The 17869-nt window shown below is 45.2% G+C and overlaps 1 protein-coding gene and 1 long non-coding RNA gene across 25 annotated transcripts in view; one reads left to right on the top strand and one right to left on the bottom strand.

Moving 5' to 3' along the window:
• The window catches only part of Nedd4l (neural precursor cell expressed, developmentally down-regulated gene 4-like), a 333347-nt gene that overhangs the window by 152932 nt on the left and 162546 nt on the right, over positions 1-17869 (top strand). Inside the window, exon 1 of one of the 21 annotated variants that reach the window (XM_006526378.3) lies at positions 13507-13761. The exons of 19 other annotated variants lie outside the window; for them this stretch is intronic. The gene's annotated coding sequence lies outside the window, so the exon portion shown is untranslated. Of the gene's footprint in view, positions 1-13506; positions 13762-17869 lie in introns of those variants that run through there. One more of the 21 variants, XM_030250644.1, reaches the window with a different exon arrangement.
• Gm41756 lies at positions 795-13473 on the bottom strand. 4 transcript variants are annotated; one of them, XR_877490.3, is made up of 3 exons: positions 13082-13473; positions 12747-12928; positions 795-11616 (listed from the first exon to the last, which is right to left on the bottom strand). It is a non-coding gene; the product is annotated as a predicted gene, 41756 (long non-coding RNA). The 4 variants fall into 4 exon arrangements; XR_877488.3 differs by having other exon boundaries at positions 795-11451; positions 11539-11616; positions 12747-13473; XR_877489.3 differs by having other exon boundaries at positions 9407-9558; positions 11539-11616; positions 12747-13473.

The following is a 17869-nucleotide window of genomic DNA, read 5'->3' on the forward strand; positions in this document are numbered from 1 at the left end:
AATGACCAAAAGGGATCCAAGAAGCAGCAGCCTAGAGCTGGATAGACCAGTTTCTATAGAAGAGACAAGAAGGGCGGCTGAGAGCGAGAGGTCATGGGAAGAGTCAGGCAGGCGGGCGGCCTGGGTTTCCTTTATTTTCACTTGTCTGCTTTTAGCTGGTGTAGCCAACCTTTAAGGAACACAAAGTTTCAGTGTTACACATCCTACTGGACCGGAAGACATAGCGAGGCACAGAAAGGCTCCCAGTTCACTTAGAGAATGAGCATAATTTTAACCTCAAATCTTGGTGCTCCTAGGGTGGATGGGGAGAGGCTCATGAAGTCCTACCTTAGCTGAGGAGCTGTTTGTGGTTGGTGGCTGCTGGGAGTGGGGGCAGGGGAGGGGGGCAGAGTCGGTTTTCTTCAAGGATGCTGTCCCTGAGGGGATACCCATTCTCCACCCATTCTCCAGTAGATGGACCTCCACCGTACACATGTAAACAGCGCTAGATGAATTTGGTAGGCTTTATTTATTTATTTATTTATTGTTTTTCGAGACAGGGTTTCTCTGTATAGCTCTGGCTGTCCTGGAACTCACTTTGTAGACCAGGCTGGCCTCTGCCTCCCGAGTGCTGGGATTACCAGCACCACGCCCGGCAAGCACTGGTAGGCTTTATTTAAAAAAAAAAAAAAATCACATGAACTTGGGAGGGAAGAGTGGTGGAGGCGATAAGATGGGGGGGGGGGGATAGGCAATGGATTTTTATTAAAATGTATTATGTGTTTATGAAATTGTCAAACAATAAAATACCAATACACTTTGAACTATTTTTTTAATGGAACTCAAACCAGGTCCTCTGCCAGAGCAGTTAAGTGGTAAGCTATCACTGAAGCCCCACTGATAACATTTAAGCAATGTAGAGTAATATTATCTATGCATGAAGTTTACAATAGCTTATTAACCAGTAGATTTTTGGGTAAGGCCAATACACTGTAGTCAGTGTATTACACTGTACTTGGGAGTTAAAGGACAGGGGACTCTTCCAGTTGTCGTGGGTTGTTGTACAAATGCGTCAAGAGATGTGTGCTTGCCAAGACAGCAGAGGCCACCGACTGCAGAGAACAGAGCTGGCTGATAAAGGTCGTAGATATTAATAATACAATAAATCTGAAAAAAGCAAACCAGGAGGAAGAAAAATAACAAAGGTGCTCCCATGTGCGGGCGCGCGCACGTGTATTTGTGTATGTGTGTGTGTGTGTGTGTGTGTGTATGTGTGTGTATTTCACAACAGCAGATATTCAAAAGTCAAAACTCTCAAACTGTTTTGATTAAAATTAGGAATCAACCAAGTTCCCGCCCCCCTTTTACAATGATTTAATATTGTACTGAAGGCTTGCTGAAAGGGTTGTGTGCCTGTAACTCCAAGATCCTCTAAGGAAGAGCAGTTTCTAAAGCGAGTAAGAATTGTCAAGGGGGCTAGGTTTAAAACACAAACAATAAACATTCTAAAGAAAATGTCTGTTCTTTCAAAGACAAATGCATAGAAGTGTAAGGCAACCATTGATCTTACTTGGGGTTTCTATTCACGACCAGAAACAACTCAGTGGGGAAATGGTTTGTTTTCTCTTATAGCTCTCTGGTCACCCCTCATCATGGAGGGAAGTCAGGATAGGAATTCCAGGCAGAAACCTGGAGGCAGGAACTGAAGAAGAAGCCATAGAGAAACAGTGTAACAGCTTGCTTAGCCTACCATCTAGGACCACGTGGCCAGGTGTTGCACCACCCCAGTGACCTGAGGCATCCCACATCAATCATCAATCAAGAAAATATGCTTTGCCTCCAGGCAAATCTTAAGGAGGCATTTTCTCAATGAAGAATTCCTCTTCCTAGAAGACCCTAGTTTGTGTGACGTTGACAATTAATTAATTTTTTAGCACAATTGAGCAGTTGTCACCTTGACACACAAAAGCTTGACACTGCTAAAATGCCCTTCTTGTTTGTCCCCCAGATCTCATGTTAATATCACAATATAAAGCCTAGTATGACTTTTAATGTTCCACCGTCTGTTTTAAAAGCTCAGTCTCCTTCAAATATACAAAGGCTCTTTGAAAATTCACAGTTTCTTAAGAACCAGAGTCCCTCAGCTGTAGGTTCCTGCAGAATAAAACGAGTTACACGCATTGAACCAAGGAACGCTCACAATTTCAACAAAGTAAAACCAACACCCAGCACTCTGTGTTGAATCATAGAGTCGTTGACCTTCTGTCTGAGACTCATTCAAAATCCTCTGGGTGGTCTCGAGCCCGGCCATTCCTTGACAGGACACATAGCTTGTCTCCTAGGTTCAGGCCAGCTCTACTCTACAGCTATTGCTATCCTTGTTGCTCATCCCACAGTCCTGGCATCTCCAGAATTCTGGTATCTCTGTTGCTACATGGCTGTCCCTTCACCAATAGCCTTCCTTTGGGCTACCTTCAGGTACTCCGACCATGTCAAAGCATTCCACGCCCCATCTTCTCTGCATGACTCTTTCAATCCTGAGGTATCAACTGCGTCTGAGGCTGCATCCACAACTCCCCTGATCTCTCACAGTGCCAATCTTCAGACGCTCTCCCTGTCTTCAAACCAGGACCGCCTGAGACACTCATACACGTTACCAGTTTCAGCTGCGGACACAAGGCACATCCTTGGCTCTCGATAGACCACAGCTCCTGGTCGCTGACCCCGAGCAACCACTTCTTAGATTTCATCTCAATGATGCTGGTCTCTTCTTAATCGCCACTAATTTCCCAGCCCCAGTGACTAAGTCTGATTGTCCTAACAAAGCAAAGAATTCCCATGAGTGGTTCTGTGGTTCTGTGGTTCTGGGCTCTTCAGAGTTGATTCATCAGTCCCAGCTGGCCAGAACCACTGATCCTGAATTCGAATGGTCCCAGTAGTCTTGAAGGGACTCTCAAAAGTCCCTCTGAAGCCTCACAAGTCAGGCTCCATCTTCTGCACTGCTCTCAACAGTCTTCTCTTTCAGGCTCTTACACAACAGCCCATTAAGCTCTGCTCACTCGGTAGCTGTAAGAGCCCACTCTTCTGAGCACCTCCACAGTCCTTCCCACGGTGGTCACAGCGTTCACATCCCACACTCCTGGTGCCGTTTCTGTCTTCATTTTCTTTCTGTCAGTGTGATACACAACATGACAAAGCAACCCGGGAGTTTTATAGTTTACAGGTGTACTCCATTAGGAAAGGCGGTCAGGACAGGAACCCAAGGGAGGACCCTGGAGGCAAGAACTCAAGTAGAAGCCAGACAGGAACAATGTTCACTGGCTAGTTCAACCTGCTTTCATATACTGTCCAGGAACACCATTTGCCCAGGGTTGGCGCCACCACACTGACCTGGGCCCTCCTACATTAACCATTAACCAAGGAAATACCCCCAACATATTTGCCTAGAGGCAGTGTGATAAGATCTTCTTTAAACTGAGGTTCTCTCTTCTCAGATGACCGTAGCTTATGTCACGTTGACCAAAAATAATAATAAAAAAAATAATTTAAAAAAAACAATCAGTATACCATTCCAACATCATTCTTAGTGAAAAATATGAAATAAAACCTGAAGGGATGAAACTATAAATAAAACAATGAATGTAGTTAACGCAAAATTCATAAGTAAATTTATGGAGATCCTTTTAGGAATTGCAGAGTGTTTTTTTTTAAATTGGATAAAAACAATCCTGGTGTTTCTATCAAAGGATAAATGCATAATTCTGGGGAGAAGCCAAGGTGAATGTGAGGGAAGGAAATCAAGTGAGCACAGAATGTGAGGGAAGGAAATCAAGTGAGCACAGAATGTGAGGGAAGGATGCTGAGAAAGGTTTTCATGGTCAAAGCCACGTGGGATAGATTCAAGGTCCAAAGAATTCGGTGGAACCAAACAGAGAGTGCGTGGCTGTCTCACTGGGCAAGGGATAGATGGATGCACAGCGTTGAGAAAAGCATGTTGCTATCCGGTGGACAGAGCAGGCTCCATCATCTCTTCATCTGGAGCGGGGGTGGCAGGAAGGACGCAGGGATGATTCTGTCAGTGTGATCTGACAAGCCCCAGAATCTTCTGACCCCTAGCCGCATACAGACAGTTTTTAGGAGGCAAATGTAAGAAACTGTAAAATCGTGCTGTGTGGGAGGACTTGGGCAAAATTTAATGCGGGTAAGACAGTGGGGCATATGTTAAGGGAAAACCCTTGTGTAGTAGAAGATACATGATTTAAGTAGAGAGAGTAGTAATGGTCTCCCATCCAAGTGCTAACCAGGCCCGACCCTGCTTAGCTTCCGATCAGATGAGATTGTACCAGTAACTTAGAAATGGATAAGAACAGCATATTCAAAGGAAAGGTGAGTAAGGAATCTATTAATAAACATGAGCCGAGTGTGGTGGTATGCACTTATAATCCCAGGCTGGAAGACTGCAGGTTGGCTGAGGAACAAGACTGACTCAAAATAAAACAAAATGTGTAAGCCACAGAGAATAGATGCAGACAACCGGCAAACCTATTTAAAAAAAAAAAAAAAAAAAAAAAAAAAAAGTTCCTCTTGCTGGGAAGTACAGAGTAAAATGAGCCACTGCTTGAAACCCATCTGACTGGAAACCGTAGCAAAGTAGATATTGCCATGATGCTAATTGTATGAGTGCAACCAAAAAAGCCTAGCAGTCATTTCTATTATCACATTTATATATTTAAGGAGGGGAGTGTATGTGCATGTGTGTATACATGCATGCCCACCTGTGTGTGTACAGCTTGTGAGAGTTGGTTCTCAACTTCAGCGTGTAACTGTGTTTCACACTCTGGTTATCAGCCTTGGTGGAAAGCCCCTTTACCCAAAGAACCATCTTACTGTTCCTGACAAACAGCTTGAGTGGTTCATGATTTCAGATGCTTCAGTCCATGGGTAGCTGTCTCCATCACCTGGGGCCTTAAGCAACTCTGAACCTTGAGGAAGAAGGAGGAGGCTGCTCACCTCATGATGGAAGGCAGTAGAGCCATGCCATACCCTTTCTTTCCCTTTTGCTCTGTCTGGGGCCCAGCCCACATTATGCCTCCATTGGCAGCACACCCCTCCCCGGCCTTGGTTGATACACTAAAAATGTATTCACATGGAATTTCAGCTCTGCTTGTGTAACCTCCCAGGTGTCCCCCAGTGACCAAGGTTAACCATCACAATGTGGTAAGACACCTGGCTCTGTTGCAAAGCAGACCACAGCGTCTATTACAATAAAATTCACTGATTTCTCAGCAGCTTTCATCCCCGTGTCTTTTAGAAGTTGCACACACAGTGCTATGTATAGATAGATCTACTTTGCCGTTTTAGTAGCACAATCCTGACGATAAGAACGGCTATCGGTTGAAAATGGCCAGCTTATGGAAATTTCATGTTCTGTAACTCGTCCTCTTGAAGAATTAGCATAGTTCTGGGTCAGATTGGCTTTGATCTCATGAGTCCAAGCATGGGGAAGAGCTGGGAATGTTCCTGGTCTGAGCCGGGGTGTGGAGCAGAGGCTGATGCACATGGCAAGGGACAGGACAGCAGGATTGCCAAACCTCTCCTCCCTGCCAGACTAACAGCTGAGCTGCTGCTACCGGGCTGGCTTGCCTGTCAACCGCATCCACGGCTTCCCTGCGGAGGAAGCTGTAGAGGCCTGCGGTTTGAGGTTAGAAATCCTGGCTCCTTTCTCTTAGACCGTGGGTTCTTTTTTTCTTATTCCAGCATGCTCTTGAGTTGATCTCCTGATATCCCCCCTGGATTTTCTGAGCATCTTAATTAAATGTCTCTCTCTCTCTCTCTCTCTCTCTCTCTCTCTCTCTCTCTCTCTCTCTCTCTCTCCCTGTCTATGTGTTGCTTTCCAGCATGTGAAATGGCTTGTGTGTTTTTCAAAATCCCGTTAATGTAGCTTAGGATGCTATCTTACATCTGCCCTATCTTGAAAACCCCCATGGGGTTTATTGGTGTAGCTGTGGTTTCTGAAAAAAAAAAAAATTACTAGTCTTGAATCTTGGATCAAACCTGAAGGTTCCCAGAGTCAGGCTAGGCATACAGTTAGTTGGTAAAGTGCTTGCAGTAGCCATAGTCCCCTCCCCACCCTCGTGAAAACAAAGGTGGGACTCCTAATGTGCACCTGTAATTCTGGTTCCGGTGAGGTGGAGGCAGGAGGAACCCTGGGACCCACTGACCAGCCTAGCCTTCCTAGTGAACATCAGGCCAGCAAGAGAACGTGTGCCAAAGGAGCAGATGTATGACATTTGAGGAACAGTGGCCAAGGGAATACATGTACACATGGGTCACCCCCCCACACCTCCACCCCTCTCCACCCCTCCCCATCCCTCCCCACCCCACCCCAGTTAAAAGAGCAAGCTTAGGTACTTGAGACTCAAGGGCTTCTGCCTTTTAGTCCACTTTGGTCAAGAACGCATGATGAGGTTCAAGGTGATGAGAGCATTTTTAGCGCAAACCAGGAAGCAGAAAAGGCAGGATGGAGTGAAAGGAGATCTATCCTTCAGAGCCTGGCCTGGTGACACGCTCCCCAAAGCTGCCAGGCTTCCACATAGCACAACCCTGGGAAGTTGCACACTAGCTCCTACTGGCTGCAGCTGGTGCTGAGAACAGCATCTCTCCTGTGCTTGTATTACCCTGATTTGTCACTCCTTTGCCAGCCTGGATGGGAAACCCATCACTTTTATGTCTTTAATTAGTTGAAGTGTCCAGTACTCTTAGTGCTTTCTTATTTCCTTTCTATAAAGTACTTGCTTGTAGCTTTTTGTCCCTTCCCGTCTGGTTGGTTGTTAATTTTTTATTGGTTTTTTGGACCACTTCTTTATGCAAGCTTGTCTCACACCCAATGTATTGTATATATCATTATGTAGATGTTTAACATTGTGCTTTTCAGTATATCCCTTCAGTAGAGCCTTGGAACATTAACGATTATAGCATTATTTGTTCTTGTTAAAGATAAAACGGGGTTTTCCCCTCTCAATGGAAAAATTACAGACGTTTCTAAGTCTAAACACAAAGAAGGAAAAGATTATCAACTACAGCATCATTGCATACCTGAGCAGCTTCTCTCTGTTTACCTTTTGGGAGGAAATGTGGGCTTTTCTGATTGCCCTTGTAACATTGTAACTTACTCCACCAAGTGATACATAATGACATTCGGTTTTCTGGGTGTTCCTCATCTTATTTTATCATGTCTGCTGGAAGGTTCTAGTTTTGTTTTTGTTCATGTTTTAAGAAAGTGGGGAAAGATGTGAATGTCTTTGGGCAAACCCAAAAGGTTTTAAACTGGATTTTGTTTTTGTGTTTTGTTTTTTGTTTTTTTTTTTTTCCTCTTGGAAATGGGATGACTAACTAAAAAGAATTTTGAGATCTAAACACGTTTCCTATTTATGTTCCTGTCAGCATAAAGAGTCATTGGACTTCCTTTAAAAATGAGGCACTTTCAGGAGACACATTCAGAAAGAGGCAGGTCTCAAAATGAACTTGAAAGGTTTAAGTGGGAGAAAGGCCAGTGGGAGAGTCCTCAGAGTGAGGTTTAGGGAGCAGGCAGGAGCCAGGGCCCCTCAGGGCGGTGTGGACTATTAGAAAGAATTTGTAGTTTTATGGTTGAGAGTCTCCCTGTTGCCAGAAATGGGTGTGGTTTGCTATCTTTTATTGTTGCAGGTGAGAGTGGCCCCTGGCTAGTTAGGAGGCTGTTGCATTAGCCTAGGGCGGGTGATGATGTCTTCAACACCAGAGTAGTGGTGGCTTCAGGTGTGGAAAGGAGAGAGATGGGGGCTCACTGGGACTGTAGAGCCCTTTCAGCTGATGGGCTGGATGTGTAAGTGAAAGACAAGAAAAGAGTGTGACAGCCCCTTAGGTGGGGGTTTGGAGGTGGGGGTGGGGTGCAGGGGATAGGCGGCAGAACCTAAGATCTATTGAAGTTCTTTGCTCCTTAGACTTCCAAGTACAAGCAAGCTGAGAGCCTGGCCAGTGTCGAGGGGACATCATGGTGTTTGTCCATGTGTTCGGGGTTCTAGCTAACTGTCCTTGAAAACTCAAAATCAGGAACATAGTCATTTCCCAAACGGGAACATATCTGTAAGCTGCCAAAGGTTTCGGGGATACAGATTTGGAGGCCATACGCTTTGGACAGAGCAGTGTACAGCCTTGTACATTGAATGGTATTTGGAGAATCCAGGGTCCTTTTCCTCCTCTCGGTAAAACCATAACCTTCTTTTGATATTTTCATAAGTGCCTAAGAACACGATCATGGGAACCTGCGAAGGATGTGGTTACACATATATCCTCTTTTATAGTTAGGCATTGGAGCAGTAAGCTAAACCAAGACAGGAGAGTCTTATTGGAAGGCCTTTGTGAAGAAATTGAAGACCCGGGGTGGCAAAGCTATTCCGGTGTTACATAAAGAGTTGGGCCTGCACAAGTCATCCTTGTTCTGCTTCTTCCTCCCCCAGCCAGTGTCCCAGTTTCTCTTCTTCTCCTGTAGCTGATTCTGAGCAAGACAGAAACTTGGGCTTTTGCATTAAGCATCCGAGTTCTCTCTCCCCGGGGGATTACTCATCCTTCACGAAGTGACAGTACAGTCATGTCGCCATTTTTAAATACCTTTTATTAACCATAGCAGATACAATGTGAAGATAAAAGGCAAGCCTATAGATCCCACACATCCTATAAATCCACGCAGCCCGAAAGAGAGAATTAATTGGTCGCCACCTTGTTACCTTTCCTTCCAGCCCTTTGGCTGTGTTTGTAATTAGATATATAGTGACAGTTTGTGAGTTTGACATAAACAGTAGTTTATGGTAAACATTTCATGATAGCTTATGTTTTTAATAATTCTTAGAGACTACATATTATAGGTTAAATCATGGAGGCTTTTTAGGGAAAAAATTCCTGAAGGTTTCACTAGTTGGCAGATCCTTTTAAGATTAGAAGGAAAATAAAAACACCAAACCTGAACTATCTTTGGTATACTAAGAAATTCAAATTTTATGTTCTTAAGATCTTGTTTTGACTCATGTCACTCTTAACTATTCATATTCCTTTAGGATATGCTAACTAAACTTTAATTATCTTTTAAATATACTTTTTCCATGGTTCAAGAGATAGACTTAGTGTTGTGAGCTTCAGGAGGCTTCAGAAAGACCACACCAGGCCAAACAGTTCCACATGAGGTTTATTGAGGGGGGGGGGGGCAAGGTGGTGGCAGAAAGAGAGGTGGGGGGGGCAAGAGAGAGAGAGATATCAGAGGGGCCTTTATATATGGATGGTGAGGTGGTCGCAGGTAAAGGTGGGAGGTGAGCCAAGTGGATTCTGGGAATATGGTGGCTATTGCCTTGGCAACAGGTGTGCATGTAGCACCTATGTGATGTCACAGGTTTCGGAGGTCCTGATGCCAATACTTAGAGTTTAAGAGCACTTGCTGTTGCAGAGGACCCGGGTTCAGTTCCCAGAAGCCACACCAGCACATCTGATGGCTTCTCACTGACTACACCTCCGGTTCCAGAGGATCCCATCTCTTCTGGTCCTCATGGGCATCTACATGGTGCACACATGCGATACTTATAAAATAGATAAATCATGAATATACACCTTACATTTCAAGGGTGTGTGTGTGATTGTAAGGTATATGTGTGTGTGTGTCTGGATAACAGTTTGCCTCTTAACATTAAGATAGAAGGTACTGGGCTGGACTCATTTCATGAAATACCAACGAGTCTGTCTTGCAAGCATGAGAACCTCGTCCATAGAATCCACATTTAGCAAGTGGTTTGACTAATAATGTTTCTAAGACCTAGCTTATAAACAACCCAGTTGTCTAAGAATAATAAACAGTACTGAGCAGGTGGTTTGGTATACATCAGGAGTGCCCACGAGTCATCCAAAGCTGCACATTTAATCGCAGATAATACAGATAGGTGGGAACATCATCATTTAAAAATGTGCACTCCTGAGGATTGAACACTGGGCCAAGTACATTCTAGGCAAGCCCTTTACCTCCTTTTCGTTCCCTCTCCTCCTCCTCCACTTTGTATATGTGAAAAGAATCTCAGTTCCCTAGGCTAGTGTTCCGGTCCCTCTGCATCCCAGGCAGGGCTTTAATTTATGATCCTATTGCTTCATCTTCCACAATGCCTGGGAATAGCTCTCTGCGTTTTACTGTTATACCATAGCCAGGCAGCGTCCGTGTGACTTTTAAATAATACTTTGAAATGTCATCTGGAAAAGAACTGTCTCCAAGAAGTAGGCAGGAAGGAAGGCTTCTGGCTGGCCCTTCCGTGGCATTCCCAGGTGTCCTTCCTGGGGCCTCTCCTTGGTCAGAGAAGACTCTGGGCCATGCCGGGAAGGATTGCTGATTCTTTTCCTCCAGGTGCTGACTGCGGGCTGCCCGTATTGTGAAACTGAGGCAGCATCAGTCTGAAGACATCAGCTCCTTCCTGTTTATCAGGTCTGGAGTCCTTGCTTTTCTCAGCCTGGCATGTGCCTCTTCAGCTTCCACTGGGGAGATGCCTCCATCATACTCCTTGGATTCGTCCCTATCCACAGCTATCCTCTGATTCCTTCTCCCATGGTTCCAAGGCCACCACCACCACATTCTGCTCTAGGTCCTGTCCCTTCAAGAAGTGGCTTTATCTGGAGCCACAGTTGCCTCCCGGGTATACTGCACAGTATCTGTAGCTGTCCTCCATTCTCATGCCTATGAAGACCTGCTACCTAGGGGGCAGTGGCAGAGATACAGATAAACATCCTACAGTGCACAAGCCGTGCCCTACCAAAGCCAACCAAGACTGACACAGCCCCAATATCCAGGCTAAAAGGCTAAGCTAAACTATTTTAGGCAGGCTCTCTGGCCTGCTGTGCCCCCTTGGTTATCTGAGGTCTTGTTCACGTCATCTTTCACTGTAGTCTTAAGTAGGGGCACTGTAAATTTGGGGAAACAAAACATGGGAGATCAAGCTAGTAGGAATATGGCTATCACTCTTGTGTATAGCAAAATTGGGCTCTAGTTTCTTACTATAGGCAAAAAGAATTGGGTATAGACTTCTGGCCACTACTAATTAAAAACTTTTTTAAAAATGTCTTATAGCTGGGCATGGTGGCGCACGCCTTTAATCCCAGCACTTGGGAGGCAGAGGCAGGCGGATTTCTGAGTTCAAGGCCAGCCTGGTCTACAAAGTGAGTTCCAGGACAACCAGGGCTACACAGATAAACCCTGTCTCGAAAAACCAAAATTAAAAAAAAAAAAAGTCTTAATTTAATTCTGAGATTGTTAATGACTGCATTGAAGAATAAACTGGTTTCTATGGACTCCAAAGAAGGATTCAGTTGACCTGGGAACCATGTTTGACTGAAGTGGAGGGGAACATTTAATGGAGAAAGGTCTTGCCCTTTTCAGAGTGAGGTTATTCTGCCCAGCTTTCCAGATGGATCCTGGAGTGAATGAAGTGCAATGGTGTGAGCCAGGAGTCCACGTGGATGGCATTTTCATCCTAATACATAGCACGAGTTGTCACTTACCTAACATTTGCCAGAACAGAGTCCCACAGGCTGATTGGCTTCAGTATCACACACATTTCCCTTCTTAGTTCTGCAGGCCTAGAGGTTATTAATTAATTAATTAATTAATTAATTAATTTTAAGCCTAGAGGTCTTAAAGTCAAGGTGTTTGAAATCAGGGTTGGTTATTTCTCTCTCTCTCTCCTTAGATGGCAAAGGCCATCTTCTTCCAGCCTTCCCACTGCCTGTGTGTGTCCTGATTTACCTTTTATAAGAACACCATCACATTGGGTTAGGACCCGCCCTACTGACCTTATTTTAACTCTATTAATTTTTTAAAGATCCTATCTGTGGGGTCATATTCTGAGGCACTGGGGCTCAACCCACCACAAATTGCACTTATCGGGAAGCAGAAGTGTGATTATAAAAAGATAAAGAGGTATATGAATATGTTCTATGGGGGTGTGATGAGGTGTAGGGGAAGGGGATGTCGCAGTGGGCCCATGCCAAGGCATCCCTTCCCCCTGAGGGACCAGCCACAGGACAGTATAGTATAGAATAGAGTTTATTCAGTGTATGGGGAGAGGGGGTTAAGAGGGTAGGAGAGGCAGAGGAAGGCAGAGAGAAGTAGAGAGTAGAGAAGTAGAGGCTGGCCATGACCACGTGGAGAGAGGGGGGAAGGGAAGGGAGAGAGTGGGGGAGCAAGAAAGCAAGCAGCAAGAGAGAGAGGAGGGGGCAAGCAGCCCCTTTTATAGTGGGCCAGGCCTACCTGGCTATTGCCAGGTAACTGTGGGGTACAGTTTAGAAAGTATGTTAACAAGAGGTGCTTTTGATCATTTGTGTGTGTGTACACGTACACACACACACACACACACACACACACACACACATGTTCAGATGCATACACATTTGTATGGAGGCCAGAGAACATCCTCCAGGGTCATTTCTCCAGCACTGTCCACCTTGACTTTTGAGTCAGGTTCTCTCACTGACCAGGTAATCTGGCTGTTTCAACTTCCTCGGTGAAGGGATTACAGATAGACATTACCATGCATATATGTATATATATGTATATATATATTCTGAAGGATGGAGCTGAGGTCTTCCTACTTGCAAGGCTAACACTTTGGCATTTCATGAAATGACTCCAGCCCAGTGCTTTCTATGTTTATGTTGAAGAGGTAAACCACCCCTCCGCCCAACACACATACACACACCTACACCCCTACCTTACACATCTTTTTAGGCGTGTTTGCTCACGGGGATTTGTGATTCCTCTGTGGCTTCTTTAGCTTGTGTCTCCAGGCTCCTGCCTTGAGCTTCTGCTTGCGTCCCTCCGTGGCAGACGATGAGCAGGAAGTGTAAGGGAAGTAGACCCGTCCATCCAACCACAAGTTGCTTTGGTTGGTCTCTGTTTTATCACAACACACAGCAAGCCAAGGACAGGTGGTGATCAGGCTGCCCAAACTGAGTCATGTACACAGAGGGCAAGGCAGTGAGCTTCAGGCTCTGGGCCCCTTGAGGGAAGGGGGACTGGGATTGTGGGTGTGTAGTCAGAACTCACCTTTCCTGAAATACCCAGTCTCACCTGCTGTTTCTTTTCAGTGCACTAGTCATAGGATGGTTATTTTTGTAGCTGCTTTAAGCTCTCTGAGAGCCAGGAAGTTGTGATTTCCAAGCTGTTTGGTATAGGGCTCAGCTAAAAGGACAGAACAAAAGCTGTGACCTGTGGATGAAGTGCCCAGAGAACCAGTGCTCTAAGCAAGCCAGACAGACCAGAGATTATGTGACCTGTGCTCGCATCCCATACAAGGTTCAACAACCTTAGAGGACTGTCACTCGGAGAGAAGATACTGTAAAAACAAGCACAGGTAACTTGACTGTAGGGCACTGGGTAAGAGGATTTCAGCTAATTGCTGAGCTGGGTGGAGATAATCTAGCCTTAGCTAGGGACTGGGTGGAGCTTGGCTTGAGTCCCTGTTCCCACCAAGAAGCATTCTGGTCGAGCTGTTGCTGAAGTGACTCATCAGCCTAAGCAGCTAGCTTCTGGGAGGCTTTCTCAGATGTGTTAAAACTTGCTGGTGTTCAGAGTGCCTCCAGAGGTGCGTGGTGCATACACTACTTTGGAGCAAGGAAGGCAGAAGACCAGACAGGGTGCCCTAGGGTTGCCCAGGTAGACTTCTATCAACACCAGTCCAACAGCACACATGCCTTGTTTGTCTTGATTCTCGAGGACAACCACAGGTAAGAACAAAGGCACCACTGTAAGTTCGTTGTGTGGGTGTACGGCATCCACTGGCACAGAGCATGATTTTTGTCGTAATACCGTTTTCCTATCGGTGATGTTACCCTAACACGTACCAAGAGTTCCCATTGTAAATGTCTTTGAGGGTTATGGAGAGCTAGTGGGATTTTTCCTCATGTGTAAAAGGGTTGGCAGACAAACGTAACGGCGGCTATGACACGAACCCTGGTCTGTTTTTGCTTTCTTTTCTGTCTTGACGGTTTAGAAAAATGTATAGTGTTCATCTCCTAAAGGAACACAGGGACTGGGTGTCTTTATATCTTGGTGTCTTTTATATCTAATGAAGAGGGTCACAGATTAAATCCTGTGAATATCGTTCTCTGATTTAGAAGTTGTTGTTTTGGGCAGAACACTCACAACCCTTCCTGTCATGTGTTGAATCCCTATTCCTGTGACGTCAAACTGGAGAAGAGGGTAGTACCAGCCGTCCTTGGCTTCCAGTGAAATTCCATCTTAGGTCATGTAGTGGTTTACTTGGGAGACTCGTAGTTTACATTCAGATCCTTAGATGGCAGTCTTAGAAGTCTTACTTCCGTCAGGACTTGGCTTATGTAACTTAGTGTAAGTTACTGAATTTATAAAAATAAAATTTTTGAGAGAATCACAGTGATAGGCCAGAGCACATTCAACTGAATTATTCTTTCGTGTTTAGTTGTCATTCCTCATGTGTGTTACTCATGCATGCAAATCCTCGGTGTGATTAACATGTGATATTTGTTTCTTTACCGTCCCATTTGGTGATTCATAAACTGTTAGTTTAGTAGTGTATCTGTAAGCCTGGAATACATGAGTGTGGGCCACGCCTTCTGTTAATGAGCCTGGTTACTTTCCATGGGTATTCTGATAGTGTTGTGTTAAGACAGCTAGGAGGATTAAAGGATGTGGATGGATCCAAAATGGGACGTGTTAAAAGCTATAGTCAGGACACCACTTTATTTCACATTGAAATGTACGTTGTCTATATGCATTTGAAGTAATTTCTGGCTAAGGTGAGCGGAGTAATAACTGAACTTATATAAAGAAAAGGGAAATAAGCACTGTCAGAGATGTGTGGAGGACATGATTGCCCAGGCAAAGCTGAATCCAGTGACTGTGGTATCAGGAGATGAGGGAAAGAGGGTTTCTAGTTAATTAGACAAGAGAGAAGAGACAGGAGCTGCAGTGGCGGCGGAGGTGGCAGCTTTCTCATGTGTTTTCACGGCCCCTGTTTTCAGGAAAAATTGGCTTTTCTACTCAAGAAGACTTTGTGGAGTCAGTCTTGCAACTCAATGTGGATTTTAAAACCACACATTTGTTCAGAATGCTGGGTTGTTGGTGTTGGGAACTGTTCAAGAGGAGCGGATGCAAGGCAGGAGTTCCATAAACCCTTAAGAAGTATGGATACCATAGCCCAGAAGGGCTGTTGGCTGGCCTGAGATGCTGGCATTCCTGGTGCATGGAAGGGGACTTCCTTGCTCATAGGTGGTGTTTGGGGGTAGAGGACTGGCTTGGTTTTCTCTATTTCATTCCAGGTGTTTTTCAGTTTTTTGTGTGGGTATTTTGTTTTGTTTTGTTTTTCATTAGTCTAAACCTGCTAGGGATTTTCCAAAGTAGTTTTCAAGGTCAGGTATTTACGTAGGGTGGCAGAGATCTTTCCCCTGGAGTTGGCTGCTGCTGACGTCATTTTGTACTTATGCAGAGGGCTCACTTACAGGTGGGCCACCTAGCATCCAGGTTTCTGAGGTCACTCACCTTGGAGCCACAGCAAGAGCACGTGTTCTCAGCCCTGTGGGTTTTTTTTTCCCCCAGAATATATTGGGACTGTGTCCCTCCCTGGTAGCTCAGAATTCCACAGAGGGCCACTTGGCATGCCCTCACCTCAGTAAATATTTGTGTTTCACTTGTTCCTGACCTATTTGGATTATGAGGGGCACAGAGGGAGCACGGATGGACAGTGGACAGTCAGGTCCCCAGAGCTGTACCATCCCCCAGGCCAGTGGTTCTTAACCTTCCCAATGCCGCAACCCTCTAGTACAGTTTAGTTTCTCGATTTGGTGAACTCCAGCCATATTATTATTTTTGTTGCTACTTCATAACTATAATTTGGCTACCATTACAAATTGCAATATAAGTATGTGATATGCAGGGTTATCTGCTAAGTGACCACCAAAGGGGTCACGGCCCACAGGTTAAGAAAGGCTGCCTAGGCACAAATGAAGATCCCCACCAGCAGTCTTGAAATCCAAGGAGATTGTTAACCACCTTTCTTGAAACCCTGGCATCACCCTTCTTCCTCCCCGAAGTGGGCAGTGGTTCCCAGAAGTGAATCCACCCAACTAACTGTGGGACATAGTCAGGTAATCACAGACTACCTGCTTCCATCTGAGACACAGGTCAGCTGCTCCGTTCACCTCAGTTACTGGAAGAAGGTTCAGAGTCTAGCTGCTGATTGACATCCCTCAGCCCCGCCCCCATCTGTCCCTGCCTCTGAAAACAAAGGATTGATTTTCCTTCTAGAAAATGGAAAAGAGTGTGGACAATTCTGGAAAACCACATGATATGCTCCCCACATCCCACCCCACCCCACCCCACCCCACCCCCAACCAATCCCTGGCAGTGAAGAATGGGATTTCAGACCAAGTGAAAATACAGACCTGGCAGATTCAAGTATGATCACTGGCCAGCACTCACTACCTAACACAGCCCACTTTCAGTGATGTAAGCTGTCTTACTCACCAGCTCTTACTCATGTGGCCTGCTGCAGGCAGAGAGAATCACATGCGATTATAAACAGCCTCTTCTGACCCTGGTCAGTGACTACAAACCTTGTCACAGAATTGGAAGGCTTGTGATCGGGAATTCCTGGGCAGAGGCCTTTCAGAATCCCGGGGACATATCTTTGGGACCTTTGCCAGTGTAGAGGTTTGAAATACTCCACTCTATTATCAGGATGTAAGCTTCAGAGTCAAGGAAGCCTGGCATTGTAAGGGCTTTGTCAAGTGTGACAGGCCTCTAGAGTTTACCTCTATTCTACGTTCTACCCTGTTTTGTTGAGGTTTTCAATAGAATGAGATCTGAGGTCAAAGGAGTGAATGTTTTACCTGAGATAGATTTGTTCTGTCTAGTATTGTATTTAAGTAACTAACTCACTGAATACATAGTTTAAGCACTTGCCTTGCTCATTGCTTAAAAATAATTTCTTTATTATTCCTGCACTTCAGAATGAATGGTAACTATCACTTTAGCTATTGAGGAATGTATCTCTTACACTTGTCAGTTTTTTGTTGGACTAATATTCTTTTAAATTATATTCTATTTTTTTTAACTTGGTTTATTTTATGTATTAGTGGTGCTACAGCAGTGGACAGAGTGAAGGTATTTCTCAAAGACTTCATTTGTAAGCCTAATCAGATGGCTGGTAAAGTAGGTGGCCTGCTTTTGGTAGCTGGTCTCAATGAATTAGGTTGCTTCTTGATTCCTTGTTGGTGGGAAATCCTGCAGGCCAGGCCGAGTAATTCTGTTCCTGGGTATGTCAGGGGAGCCTCCTTCTACAAAAGAAAAGAATGGTGACAGGAGCTGGTGAGGACGAGTATCTAAGACATACAGAGAAACGGGCAGGAGAGAAGAAGACACGAGTCAAGGCCCTGTCACCTCCTGTTGGAGGTGAGACTCCCCAGAGAGGATGCATTCATCTCTTCTTAGGAAAAGCGCCATAAAAACTTAATGCTGCCTGTGACTCGGGGTTAGATGATTGGATGGTAAAGCTCCATAGCTTTGCCCAGTTATGGAAAGGAATCGCAGAAGCTCACAGCAAGACCGAGCTGAAGAGCGGTGGCACACGGTGCAGCCCACAGCCGCTGCTCTAGCATCCTCTTCTTCTGCCTGCTCCACGGCCTCCTGGAGTTGCCTAATCCTGGGTCCTCCCTGGGTGATAATTAAGTTGTTGGCTTGTTGTGTTTATACGGATCTATATTTAGCTCTGCTTATCTATGTTTGGGGAAGGAGGACTCGGAGAACAAAATCAAAAGCATCCCCCTGAGTTCCTAATGGAGAAGGCACCAGCTGAGA

The sequence above is a fragment of the Mus musculus genome, chromosome 18 (genome assembly GCF_000001635.26).
Source record: "Mus musculus strain C57BL/6J chromosome 18, GRCm38.p6 C57BL/6J".
In the NCBI taxonomy this organism is placed as follows: Eukaryota; Metazoa; Chordata; class Mammalia; order Rodentia; family Muridae; genus Mus; species Mus musculus.